Genomic DNA, 13,619 nt, shown 5'->3' on the forward strand with positions numbered 1-13,619 from the left:
TTGTAGCTGCCTATAGCCTACCAGATAGTTTATGATCAACTGACCTGATCAACTGCTCAGGTAATTCCAGTGACCCCTGCTGGGCTATTCCTAAGTACTATCCCCTTTGTGTGTGCATAAGGAAGTTGTCTTTCCATCATGTTGCTTTTTTGAATAGTTTATCCTCAGATCACTGGCTTTTGTGCTATTTTTTTTTTTAAGATTTTATTTATTTATTCATGAGAGAGAGAGAGAGAGAGAGAGGCAGAGACACAGGCAGAGGGAGAAGCAGGCTCCATGCTGGGAGCCCGATGTGGGACTCGATCCCAGGACTCCAGGATCACGCCCTGGGCCAAAGGCAGGGACTAAACCGCTGAGCCACCCAGGGATCCCCTGCTTTTTTTTTTTTTTTTAAAGATTTTATTTATTTATTCATGAGAAACACACACACAGAGAGAGAGAGAGAGAGAGAGAGAAAGGCAGAGACACAGGCAGAGGGGAGAAATAGGCTCCATGCAGGGAGCCTGACGTGGGACTCGATCCCAGGTCTCCAGGATCACGCCCTGGGCTGAAGGTGGTGCTAAACTGCTGAGCCACCTGGGCTGCCCCACTTTTATGCTTCTTTGAAGATGATCTCAGTAAGAAATTCATTTTATAGTAAACCAGTAGGTAAATACTCAGTGCTGATAGACGTGTATGTGTCTGCCTATAAAAATGAAACCGTTTCAGACAACAATACTCACCCTCATTCTTAAGTGATATAATTTGATAGATCCTATCCTAGTCTGTACTTTATCATGGTTTCAATTTACTAAAGTGATTTTCCAGGAAAATCAAGTCATGACTTACAGTTTGAAAATACTGCTCTAGATAATATGTGGAAAGCTTTTGGGGGAGCTATTATTATTTTTCCATAATTCTTAATTGCAGGCCACCTCAGGAACACTGGCTTGTATCATGAGAAATGCATTTGTGCCTATGTATCTGTATGAGCTTAGACATGTCACTCCCCACTCTTGGGTGCCTCTGCGCTTGCATGTAAAATGGGAGTTAGGACTGGCTAGTAGTAGCTGGGTTTCCTTCCAGCTCCAAGTAATCAGTGAGTCTATGTTGTGTGTGTTCCCAGGGTGTCAGGAATACCTATCCTGTAATATCGGAGACAACATTCAAGGACCCCTCTGCTCAGGAAGGAAGAGGTGCTCCTGGATGCTTTTCCATTGCAGCCCAAACAGAAGGAACTTCTCAGAAAGGTCACTAAGAAGTCTCAACTTGGTTGTTGGGCTCGTCATCTGATGTACTCACATGTATTGTCATCCTTCTTTCTGGAATATTCATATTTACCTCATGATACTCTCTCTTCATCCCTGCAAGGACCTGCAAAGTGCCTATGTGCTGTATGCACAGAACTGCAGAGGCCAGGCTCCTTGTGCAGAGCTGGATGAAAATCTAGGCCTCTGACTCCCACCTAGTGGGACCTTGAGGCCCCTAAATGGGCAGAGTTGATATCTCTGGCTGCAGAAAGCAGGATGGAGAAGATGGCCTGTTCAGGGGACCCTGCCAATTCTAGCATTTCTTATTTTGTCTACTGTAGGAGACCTATCAGGCATGGTGCCTGCTATAAGCAGTGTCACCCCTCCTCCCTGCTCTAACCCTGCTTGGGAAGGAAGCAGTTCCAGGCTAGGTTGGTGTGTGTGTTTACCTGACCCAGAGGCTGGCTTTGAGGTTCTGCCCAGAAGAGCAGGGGCAGGCGGCCACACCAAGCAGTCTAGGCCCGAATCATCTAAGCTGGGGAGACGGTAGGACTGGCCAGCTGGTGGGAAACAGGCAGACCTGGACAGAGCAGCAGAAGCTGTGAGGCCATGAGGGCAAATGGGTGTCCACCTTGTACTTCCTTGTCCTCTGTTCCAGGTTCAGGCTCCTTGGAGCCTTGCAGGCAAGGACCTCCTTCCTCTCGGGGTGGCTGACTGTGGCTTGGCCACCCACAGTTGCATCCCTTGCTCAAAATTATGTAGCAGGGTGGGGGAAAGATGGGATGTTCCCAGCTTTCAACTCCCCGCTCCAGCCTTGGTCCTTATGTTCTCTGATCATGTCAGTGGAAAGGTTTTGGGCTTACACTCTCAATTGTGAGTTATTTATTTTATTTAATCTATTGTACAACTGTGTTAATATAATTTGTATATTAAAAATATACACAAAATAAAGATCAAAGTGATATACAAGTAATATTTTGAGTTAACATTTGTTTATTACTTATTAAAGAGTCCAAAAATCATTTTCTCTCAGTGGGGAAAAATATTTACATATTCTCTATTTTCTTTTAACATCTTGGCTCAACTCTGAGTGATGTAGTGATTCTAAGGCCTGTGATAAACCCAGTTTATTTAGATACATGGATTAATGGCTGCTGCCGCTAAAGAAGATACACTGGGTCCAAGTGGAAGCTGCCCATACGAGGTGGCACATTCTAGGCCTTCACTGAGTGTCATTACTCATTTTTCAGTTGTATCTACTGATTATGCAAAGTTCTTTATTAAAACTTAGTAACTACATTTCTACCTTTCTTGCATTAATCAGTGAAGTTCTTAAAATGAATTGGATTGCCTTTATATATGCATTGTTTGGAGATTTAAAAAACATTTTGGAAAGGTCTGTTTTTAAGGATTTTTTGGTATCAGCTTTATTGAGATATAATTCACATACCATATAATTTACCCATGTAAAGTGCCCAATTTAATGGCTTTTGTATATCCACAGAGTTGTGCATCTATCACCACAGTCGATTTTAGAACATTTTCATCACCATAAAAAGAAATGCTAACCCCGTTACAGTCCCCCCTCATTTTTCCCTTCCCTTTAGCTCTAGACAACCACTAACCTACTTTCTATCCCTATGGACTGCCTTCCCTGGACATTCCATATAAATGGAATCATTCAGTGTGTGGTCTTTTGTGACTAGTTTCTTTCACTCAGCATATTATTTTCAAGGTTCATCAATGTCATGGCATGTGTCAGTACTTCATTCCTTTGTATGGCCAAATAATATTCTTTTATATGCATGTATCACATTTTAAAAATCTATTATCAGCTAATGGACATTTGGGTTGTTTTCACTTCTGGTTATTATGAATAATTCTACTGTGAACATTCATGTACAAACTTTTGTGTGGACATATGTTCTCATTTCTCATACCTAGCAGTGGAACTGTGGGGTCATATGGTAACTGTGTTTACCTTTTGAGAAACTGGTGGATTGTTTTGCAAAGTGGCTGCACCATTTTATCTTCCTATCAGTAACACTTGAGAAGTCCAATTTTGCTATAGGTTTTGCTTTTGTTTGTTTGTTTTTGTAATGATTGTTATTATCTGTCTTTTTTATTATAGCTACCTAGTGAATGTGAAGTGGTATCTCATTGTGGTTTTGATTTGCGTTTCCTTAATGTCTAATGATGTTGAACATCTTTTCAGGTACTTATTGGGCATTTGTGTATCTTCTTTAGAGAAAACCCTATTAAGTTGGGTTGTTTGTCTTTTTATTATTGCATTATAAGTGTTCGTTGTGTGTTATATGATATTATATATGTGATTTACAAATATTTTCTCCCATCCTTTGGGCTGTCTTTTCATTTTTTTAATGTTTCTAAGTTTTAAAAATGTATAGATACCAGGGTTTCTGTAGGTGTCACACTTAGGTGGTTTTAGGAAGGAAGTCACATAATGATGTAAACATTTTGTGACTGGTTTTAAAAATGCCTTCTCCAACACACAACTTTGTTTCTAAAAGAGTTCTTTTCCCACTCTTGGTTATAACTTTTCTTTTATCTTGAAGAGTAAGTGTGTTTTAAAAATTTATTTACATAATCTTAATAAAATCTGCTGGCAAACAAACTGCTGAGTCCCTCTTGTCATCACAGAAAATGTCAGCCAACTTGGAGTACCTTGTATAAGAAGAACAATTGGATTGATAAGTCTTTTAAGTATCTTGCCATGAGGCAACCATTATGGTACAGAGTTTCATGATCACTCTTAATAAAAGTTTAAAGGTTTTGTTTTTATAAAACTAAACACATTGGAGACATCTAGCAGCACTTATTGTTGCATTGTGACATCCACTGTTATGCCAGAGTAACTTGTCTGCAAATGAAGTTCAAGTGAGGTGCTTTATGAAATTCTGGAATTTCTCATATATATATATATATATATATATATATATTCTCATATATATGAGAATCCTGGTTATAGCAGAGTTTTAGTCTTCCCATAGACTTTATTTTTATTGAAGTATCATTTAATGCTGAGTACATCTCCAGGGCATCTTTTAGCAGCTCATAAAAAAAGCCTTTTTAAGACACATTGCATTATTGATTCAGACTCTAATAAATACTAACTATCAGCCAAACCATGTTAGGGACATCTGTCTTTTCATCTAATTGTATAATAAACTTCCTCAATGAATTAATTTGCTTTGATGCTTACTTCTTCAAATGCTCAACAAGATTTGAACTTGTGTCTTTCAGTAGTATCTGCTAACAAAGGGTTACATTTTAGTTTGTTGCTATTGTTTTTCATATCTTTTATTTCAGTCATTCTTCCCCCAGCAGGACAAAAAAAAAATATGTGTTTCCCAAAACAATGATTTTGTTAGTCTACTGTTATGAAATTAGAAGAATTGAAAAGAATTTTAAAATTTATCATTTAGTGAGCTTTTCAAAGGTGGTGGATGAAATATTTCCTCACTTTTTTTTTTTTTTTTAATTTATGATAGTCACACAGAGAGAGAGAGAGAGAGGCAGAGACATAGGCAGAGGGAGAAGCAGGCTCCATGCACCAGGAGCCCAACATGGGATTCAATCCTAGGTCTCCAGGATCGCGCCCCGGGCGGGCCAAAGGCAGGCGCTAAACCACTGCGCCACCCAGGGATCCCTATTCCCTCACTTTTAAACATCACTGAAGAACGGATACAGGTCTGTCCTCGCATCTATATTCTTGTTTAGATTTTAAATGTCTCACTCCTAATAATGATTTCATTATCATTAGCCAGGATCTTGACATAATATACACTTTGAGGAGATTAAGAGTAGCCATAAATTCATTCTTCAAATCATCTTCTTGATTATTGTAATATTTGTGGCTGATTATCCATCAGGTCTGATTAGATTGTCCATGTTTTTACTTGTGAATGTGACTGATAGAGAGTTTGTATCAGGGATGGGAAAAGGATCATCTCTGCCATTTTCTGGTAGTTCACTAGGCTTAAATGATTAATTTTATCTTCACTCTGTCGTTTTCTTGCAGGAATCTTTTAAGGTCGTTTTGTAAGAGTTAATCTAGTTCAAACTAGACAACCTAATGGGGCACATGTCACTGCACCACGCAGCAGCCACTGCAGGAAGAAATGAGTGAATGAGAACCCCATGCCACCTCTTCCAGGGTCCCTCAGGATACCTGTGCATTGCTTCCAACCTGGGACAGTCTGATATGTAGAAAAAGCAAAAGTTGCAACTTCAATCATGGAGTAAATAGCACAAAACAATCTCCTCATTTTGTAAGATAAAAATTAAATTTCTAACATTTGTTTCCATCCCCTAGTAGATTGTTGTGACTAGTTTTAAGGTACATGCACCCTACTTTGGAAACCAACTACTCTAAACATTAGACCAAAATAACTTTTTAAGACAAAGATAGCAAGCAAGTCTGATATATATAATTGTTTTTCAAAAAGAAAAAACCCAAGCCTCCCTAGAGGCATGCCCATTTAACAAATGTATTACTTAATAGTTTTATTGGAAACCTAATTTTTAAAACAAACTAATCTAAGTAGATAAGGAAAACTTGTGATCCTATGATGGATGAATCCATTGTGTAAAACAAATGATCAGTCCCTAACTGGATTTCATAATTTTGGACTTTGTTTTTAACCCCAGACATGGAGGGCTGAGTTAATAACACTTCTTGGCTCAGGGCACATTATCCTCATTGTCTGTACAAGATCCTACTCTGGTTTCTAATTTTCATTATTCATTTCTTTTTATAGGCGTTTCCCATTACCATTTTCTTTCTTTCATAGGCAACCCTTCCCCATTTTGGATCTGTATCTATATCTGCTTTTTTGTTTATAAACATACAGTTTATCCAAATACAGTTCGTGCATAAACTATGTATAAATGTAATTTATAAAATGTGGTGTAGTTTTGTATGCATGTGTTTTTAAAATTTAAATAAATGGTAATGTGCTCTAGATCTAATTCTGTTTCCGTTTTTCACTCAACACTATGTTTTTGAGATCTGTCTGTACTGCTGTGTGTACATCTGGTGTGTGTTTCTCACAGCTGCATAGGATTCCACAGTGCCTGTCTACCTCATGGGTATGTTGCTTCATCTGGAAATGGGTGCTTAGATCACCCTACTTCCACAACACCACAACAAACGGAGACAAACATCCATGTATTCATCGCCTTCATCCCCTTCTAGGACATCTATGAGTACTTGCTATAGACTGAATATTTGTGTTCTGAAATTCACATGTTCAGATCCTAACCCCAATGTGATTAGGGAGAAGGGCCTCTGGGAGGGGATTAGATCACAAGGGCAGAACCTGTATGAATGGGGAAAGTACCCTTAGGAAAGACACTCTCCAGAGTTCTCTGAACCCTTGTGCCACTTGAGGACAGCCACCCATGAACCAGAAGTGGCCTCTCCCCAGCCACTAAACCTGCTCGTGCCCTCATTTTGGACTTCCCAGCCTCCTTATTGTGAGAAATAAATTTTTGTTGTTTATAAGCCACCTGGTTTATGGTACTCTGTTCTAGCAATGCAAATGAGCTAAGACAGAACTACTCAGGAGCTGGATGGTGGGTCCTAAGTGTCCATATACCTACATGGAATAGCAACCATCAGGTTGTTGGCCACATGGCCGCACCAGTTTACAGCAGGGCACTTAACACTGCCCAGCCTTTCAGTTGTTGCCAAATTAAGAGGTATTATGTGATATTTTGTTGTTTACTTTCATTTTTCTGATAATAATGAATTTGAATATCTCACCCATGTGCTTGTCAGTCCTTTTGGATGTCCTTTTCTGTGAATTGCCTATTTCTATACTTGGCATACACGCTATTTTTCTGTTTGGCTTCCTTGTTCTATGCTTGCTGGTTTGTAGGAATTCCTTATATATTCTAAATATCAGTCCTTTGTTTTTAGACACATTTTAGACACACTTTAACAAGTAGCACCACTCTGTGGAGTGGCTGTGTGGCAAAGTAGAATGTGGCTCCCAGCGGCCTGGCTGGCTCAGTTGGTAAAATGATCTTGGGGTTGTGAGTTCAAGCCCCACATTGGGTATAGAGCTTACCTATAAAAAAAATGAAGAAGAAAAAGCAAGAACATGGCTCTAGATGTTTGCATCTAGACAATCTGGGTTTGCTTTCTGGCTAGGGCCATTAACTATTAACTATGTGATCCTGAGTATGTTAACTTCTGTGCAGCTCAGCACCTTATCTGTAGAATGGGGATAAAAATAGTACCCATATCATAGGGCTTCTAAGAACATGAGATCAGTCAGTATTTTGAAGCACCTAGATCAGTGCTGGCACATAGTATGTTGTATAGGAGTATTTGTTAAATAAATACAAAATATTAACTTTGCTCTGGAGTTTTTTTTTTTTTTTTTTTAAGATTTTATTTATTCATGAGAGTCACAGAGAGAGAGGCAGAGACATAAGCAGAGGGAGAAGCAGGCTCCCTACAGGGAGATCCTAGGACTCTGGGATCATGATCTGAGCCAAAAGCAGATGCTCAACCACTGAGCCACCCAGGTGCCCCTGCTCTGGAGTTCTTAGTTGAACAGAACTCCTAAAATTTGATGCAATCATATTTGTCAATATTTTAATTCATGTTTTGTGCTTTTTGGGATTCTGTTTAAGTTATTCTCCATTCCTAGTGAACAAGTTTTTTTTTCTACATTATCTTCTATAAAACTTACAGCCTTACTTTCTACATTGGGATGTTGAACCATCTGGTTTCTACCATTTCATATGGCTTTAGGAAAGCATCCAGCTTTATTTTTTGGAGTCAGTTTCCTAAGCCCATCCCGGGATGTCCTGGCTTCAGTGATTATAGTTCACCTTCATCACAGCCTCAAACACACTTGGGCTGGTGGAGTTCTCAGTCATGTTTATCACCATTACTGCTGTTGAGCTGTTGTCATGTGGACATATTAGTGGGGCTTTAGAGATGGTAGTAATATCTAGTTACGTTTTTTTTCTCTTCTTTTTCAATATAGATTTAGCTATATATAGATATTATTCTTTCATAAACATTTTAGAATGTGTTTATCAAATTCCTCATAAGGTTCAGCTATCATTTTTACTGGTGTAGCATTGAATTTACACATTTATTTGGGAGAAAAAAGGTATCTTTAAAATATGATGTTAACCCAACTGAGATCATGGAATATTACCCTATTTTTTCAGCTCTGTTAAAATGTCCTTTAAAAGAGTTTTGTTTTTCACAGAAGTCTGAGATATTCTTTAAGTTCATTCTTTGATACAATTTTTGCTACTACTGTTAATCATTTATTATTAATATTCTCTTGTTGATTTTTGGTGATAAAGAGAAATGCTATAGTGATTTAGTTAGTTTTTCTTGTCTCTGGGAATTTTTATGAAATCCATTTGGTTCCTTAGTATAGATGATTCCATTCTCTGCAAATAATGATACATTTTTCTTTTTCCTTCCAAATTTTATGATATTCATCTTTTTAAAGAAATTTCTTGGGGTACCTGGGTGGCTCAGTTGGTCAAATGTCTGCCTTTGGCTCAGGTCATGATCTCAGGGGCCTGGGATTAAGCCCTGCATCAGGTTCCCTGAGCCTGCTTCTCCCTCTCCCTCTGCCTGCGGCTCCCTCTGCTTGTGATCTCTCTCGCTCTGTCAAATAAATAAATAAAATCTTAAAAAAATAAATTTCCTGTTGGCTGAGACCTCTAGGACTGGGTTAAACGCTGGTGATGGGAAAGCACTGTCTTACTTTCAGTCTTAAAGGGAGTGAGGCTGAAGCTTCTCCCATAAGCATAACATTTGCACGTTTGTAAGTTTTCTGGTATAAAACTTTTTCTGAGTTAAGATATTTCCTTTCAACTTGTAATTTGTTTAGTTTCTTAAGAGCTTTTAAGATACTGAACTTTATCAAGTGCACACTTTATCAAGTGTGTTTTTTGCAAAAATTGAGATAATCATAGAATTGTTATTTATTCTAGTAATGTTAAAAATTACATTGACATATCTTCTTATTTTTATTTTTTTAAAGGATTTTATTTTTTTATTTTGAGAGAGAGATAGAGCACTCACGCGCGCCCATGCACATGACTGTGGGGAGTGGGGGGTTGGGGGCAGGGCAGAGGGAAAGAAATCTCAAGCCAACTCCATGCTAAGTGTGGAGCCTGTCACGGGGCTCCGTGCCACAAACCTAAGATCATGACCTAATCCGAAATCAAGAGTTGGACACTTAACCAACTGAGCTGCCTGGGTGCCCCTAGATCTTTTTATTTTTTAACGCTGAACCACTATTGGCTTCTGGAGATGAATCCTGATTAGTTATAATTTTTCTTGATATACTGTGAGAAACAGTTACATTATGAAAAATATCTATTCCTTGAAAATTTGGTAGAATTTACCTATAAAACAGTCTTAGTGTGAAGATTCAGGTTTTGATATGTAGTGTTTTCATTGTTAGTTCACTGCTAAGTATTTTATAATTTCTCCTTTAATTTTATTTTTAATTTGATATTGATTTCTAATTTTATTGTTATGTGGTCAGAGAATATATATGGATATATTAAAAATATATATTTACATACTAAATATATATACATATATATATTTATATTCCTTACAACCCGTCAAGGTACATGGTTGCCTTTTTATGGATATTTCATGCATTCTTTAAAAGAGTGTGTATCTTCTTGCTAGGTGGTGTTAAATCCTACCTACAGCCGATAGCTCAAGCACACGCTACATCTTTGCTCATGACTTTTGTCTACTTGGCCCATTAGGGTTTGAGAAAGTGTGTTGAATTTCCATCTACAACCATTGATTTACTGACTTCTCCCCACAGGTTTGTTAGTTGTGGCCTCATATATTTTGAGGTTATACTGTTTTGAATTTAAGTGACTATGTCTTTTGGTTCTATTATTCTTTTCACTAGTAATCTGTGATACCATATGCTTTGGATTCTATTTTGATAAATATTGTTATCCTAGTTTTTGGATTTGATTCACATTTGCCTAGTAATATTTCCCACCTTTTATTTTCATCCATTTTTTTAAAAAATTTTTGTTTTTAGTTCCCAATGACTATGTTTTAAAGGTGAGGGTATTTGTGTTGCATTCTACGTACGTGGAGAGTTCTATGGTACCTGTGAAGCAGAATTTACTCAGGGCAGCAGGTGCTTTTTCTGATGGATGACCAGTCCTGGTTTCTCTTTCTCTACCAATGCCTTCATAGCTCCCTGACTGCAGAGTGTGTCTGGTAGTGTGGCTTTCCTGAGTCACACCAAAAACAAAAGTAAAGGTCGAGTTTCTCAGTCACTGGCCTCCCAAGCTTGAGAAGCCTGAGCTTAGTAGGAGTTAGCGTTAACTCTCTCATGGACACTAGTTGATGTTTATTTGAAGTACGACCCCAATCCTAGATGAAGAAACCAAGAGAGGAGGCAGGAAGTTTCACTGAAGGATAAGCCTAAATGATGCAATTGAAGAGACACTATAATGGTTTGAATTTTGTACCATCTTGTGCCATTCTCATTACTCTCTTCTCCCACTTTATGCACTGAGAGTTGGCCTGAAGGCTTCACCCCCTAAGCTCTGATACAGGCCTCCTTCTTTTTCCTAACTTTCATAGAATGAATCTGCCCCTGCATGTGGGTTAGGCCTGTGAGCATTGCCTTTTTCTTCACTGGTCCTGTTCCCCTGCTTGGTCCTCTCCATCCCTCCATGCTCTGCTCTTCACAAATCATCTCTCACCCTCAACCCATCTTCTCACCCACCTGCAGAACCTGATTTCCCTTTCTGACTAATAATTAGATTTGGAGCCGAGTTCCAGATGCCAAGGATTTTTTTTTAATATTTATTTATTTATTTATTTATTTATTTATTTATTTATTTATTTACTTGGGAGGTGGGGGCAGAGGAGAGGGAAAGAGAGAATCTCAAGCAGACTCCCCACTGAACACAGAGCCCACACAGGGCTCCATCCCATGACCTGAGATTGTGACCTGACTGAAATCAAGAGTCCAATGCTCAACCAACTGAGCCACCCAGGAGCCTTCAGATCCTAGGGATTTTAATCTTGAAGACCCAGCCAGAGAATGACCTTGAGAAGCCAGCAGGCACACCCATGCTATTGTGGCCCTGTGTTTGCTATTCTGTCACTATGGGAACAGTGGCATTGCACGTGCCCCGACCTGGCAGGGACTTAGATTGGAACCATCTGCACACAGAGCTTGGGACTCACTCACCCTGGCTCTTACCTATCCTGGGGTGACCTGGGATAAATGTTCACCTTTATGAAACTTTGATTTCCACCCACATTTAAAAGGTAGAAAATCAGCCTTGATCTTTACCCATTCCTATCAGCTCTGGTTTAAACTGATTTATTAAAAATCCTTTTGTCTCAGCCCAATGATTCAGGTTTTAATTATCAGTCATTAGCAATGTGTTTTGTGTTCTGCTCTTTCCTCTCCTTGCAATGATTTACCTTCAGAGAATTACTAATGAATTTGACTTGAAATAAAAGTTGAGACTCATCCGACCACTTCCTGAATGTATTTTCTAAGGCAGGGGTTATCCCAACCCCTTCTCAAGGTTCTGTATGGGTGGGACGAGGAGACCAGGCCTTGGAGAGCTGCAGGTGCTGACAGTGTGGGCCTTGCACAGGTGAAAGCATGTGTCTATGCATGAGCATGTGTATAAAACAGGGAAATAGACTCTGAGATTCTGAAGGCAAATCCAATGTGAGTTCTAGGTATTTTATGAATATTAATCATCTAGAGAAGAGGTTGTTTCTTGAAGGTTCCTGGAATTTGGTTCATTACTTGAATTTTGCTTTGTACTTTGTAACCTGTACCCATTTAGATTGTGCTGGCAGTCACGATTCATTGGACACAGCTGGAAAGGATGATTAATTACTCCTTTGTTCCTGTGGTTTGATTTGAGAGCACATAGGGACAGCTGACCTTTGGAGGTTGGTGTGAGAAGCTCTGTGCTGCTGGGGTGTTTAAGGCCTTGTGCATGGCAGATATCTTAGCCTCCCAAGATTTAAGTCCTTGAAGCAAGTTGATTAAAGCTTGGTGTTCTTTTGCTCACTCTTTGTCCCTGAAGAGTGAACAGTTTTATACTTTCCTGAGCTTCGTTTTGGTGACTTAGGAAGGACTTGCCTTTTGAGCCGCGTCAGAGAGGACAGAGGCAGAGTTTGGGCCACCATCTACTAGTGCAGCTCAGCCATGAGCCCTATTGGTCTGGTAATAGTGACCATAGCTGAGGCTTCTCTGTGAGATCAATAGGTTAGGGAGGGTGGCAGGGACAGCTCATTGCCATTTTTGGAAAGGTAGCCTAGGATATGTTTCTTCAGCTGTAAACATTTATTATCCTATGTGAATTGACTGGAGTAGATGCTGTTCAGTATAGCCCAGCTCTATCTAATACAAAGGGAAATTTGTTACAAAGCATGCATATGAAGTGGTTTATTGATCATTTCATTCTCTTGCAAGAGAAAAGGGAAGTATGAAGGTATTGAGGGCCTGGCCCACAGGCAGGCAAAGAAAATGTGGGGAGAGTCAAAATAGACAGTTGGAAGGTGATTGGAGAACCCAGAGCTCCATGTGTCATCCCTGACCACTTCCCACTCTGGCTCTGAGAGTTGACTGGGAGAGGATCCCTGCATGTGAGTGTCCTTGTGGATTGTGTATGACTTCTGCCAAGTGTGGCTGTGATAACCCTGTGGGCCTGGGGCATTTGCCTTGTTATTTAGACATGAAATATAAGAGAATGTCACCAATTCATGAAAGCCCTAACTCTGGCCACACTATGTTCTCTCTCATGTTCTTGATGACTCTTTTGGGTGATCTATTTAATAGGGTTGTGGTACTGACTTCAGTGGTTGTTAAGAGCTTTAAATGCATCTAATGTACCCCCACTCCATCCATATTTGTGCACCCAGGAAAGAGTGTAGATGAAAATCCTCCCCACTGCCCAGCCTTGACTCTGCACTGCATCTCGATGGCCTTATGTCCATGTGGTGGAGACCTTAATTTCATGTCCCTGAAGACAGCCATTCAAGCCTAGGAGTTTACACACCTACAGGGTGTTCTGTCCTTTGGAAGATGGATCCAGGGAAGAGGTCTGTGTGGTCCTGGAAACTGACCCATTTAGGGGCAAGAGCTTCAGGAGACTGGCCTGGAAGGGAAGGTATACCTGGTCCCCTGACCCCCAGACTCCTCACCCCAGAGGGAGAGAGTGGACAAATGAGAACATGAGCAGGACCCTCTCAAGTGGGAGACCCAGAGACTGGAGTGGCTCAGGTCTAGGGCTGGTGCTGTGACACACCATAACCTATTAGGAGACTTTCTGATGTAAGGAAAAACCTAACTCTCTCTA

At 39.7% G+C, this 13,619-nt stretch overlaps 1 long non-coding RNA gene across 1 annotated transcript in view; it reads left to right on the top strand.

Moving 5' to 3' along the window:
- Positions 1-6,214, top strand: part of LOC144312190 (uncharacterized) — a 35,660-nt gene extending 29,446 nt beyond the window's left edge. The window contains exon 3 of the long non-coding RNA XR_013377631.1: positions 1,106-6,214. This is a non-coding gene — a long non-coding RNA (uncharacterized LOC144312190). The remainder of the gene's footprint in view (positions 1-1,105) is intronic.
- The last annotated feature ends 7,405 nt before the right edge of the window (positions 6,215-13,619 follow it).

This window comes from Canis aureus, chromosome 4 (genome assembly GCF_053574225.1).
Source record: "Canis aureus isolate CA01 chromosome 4, VMU_Caureus_v.1.0, whole genome shotgun sequence".
In the NCBI taxonomy this organism is placed as follows: domain Eukaryota; kingdom Metazoa; phylum Chordata; class Mammalia; order Carnivora; family Canidae; genus Canis; species Canis aureus.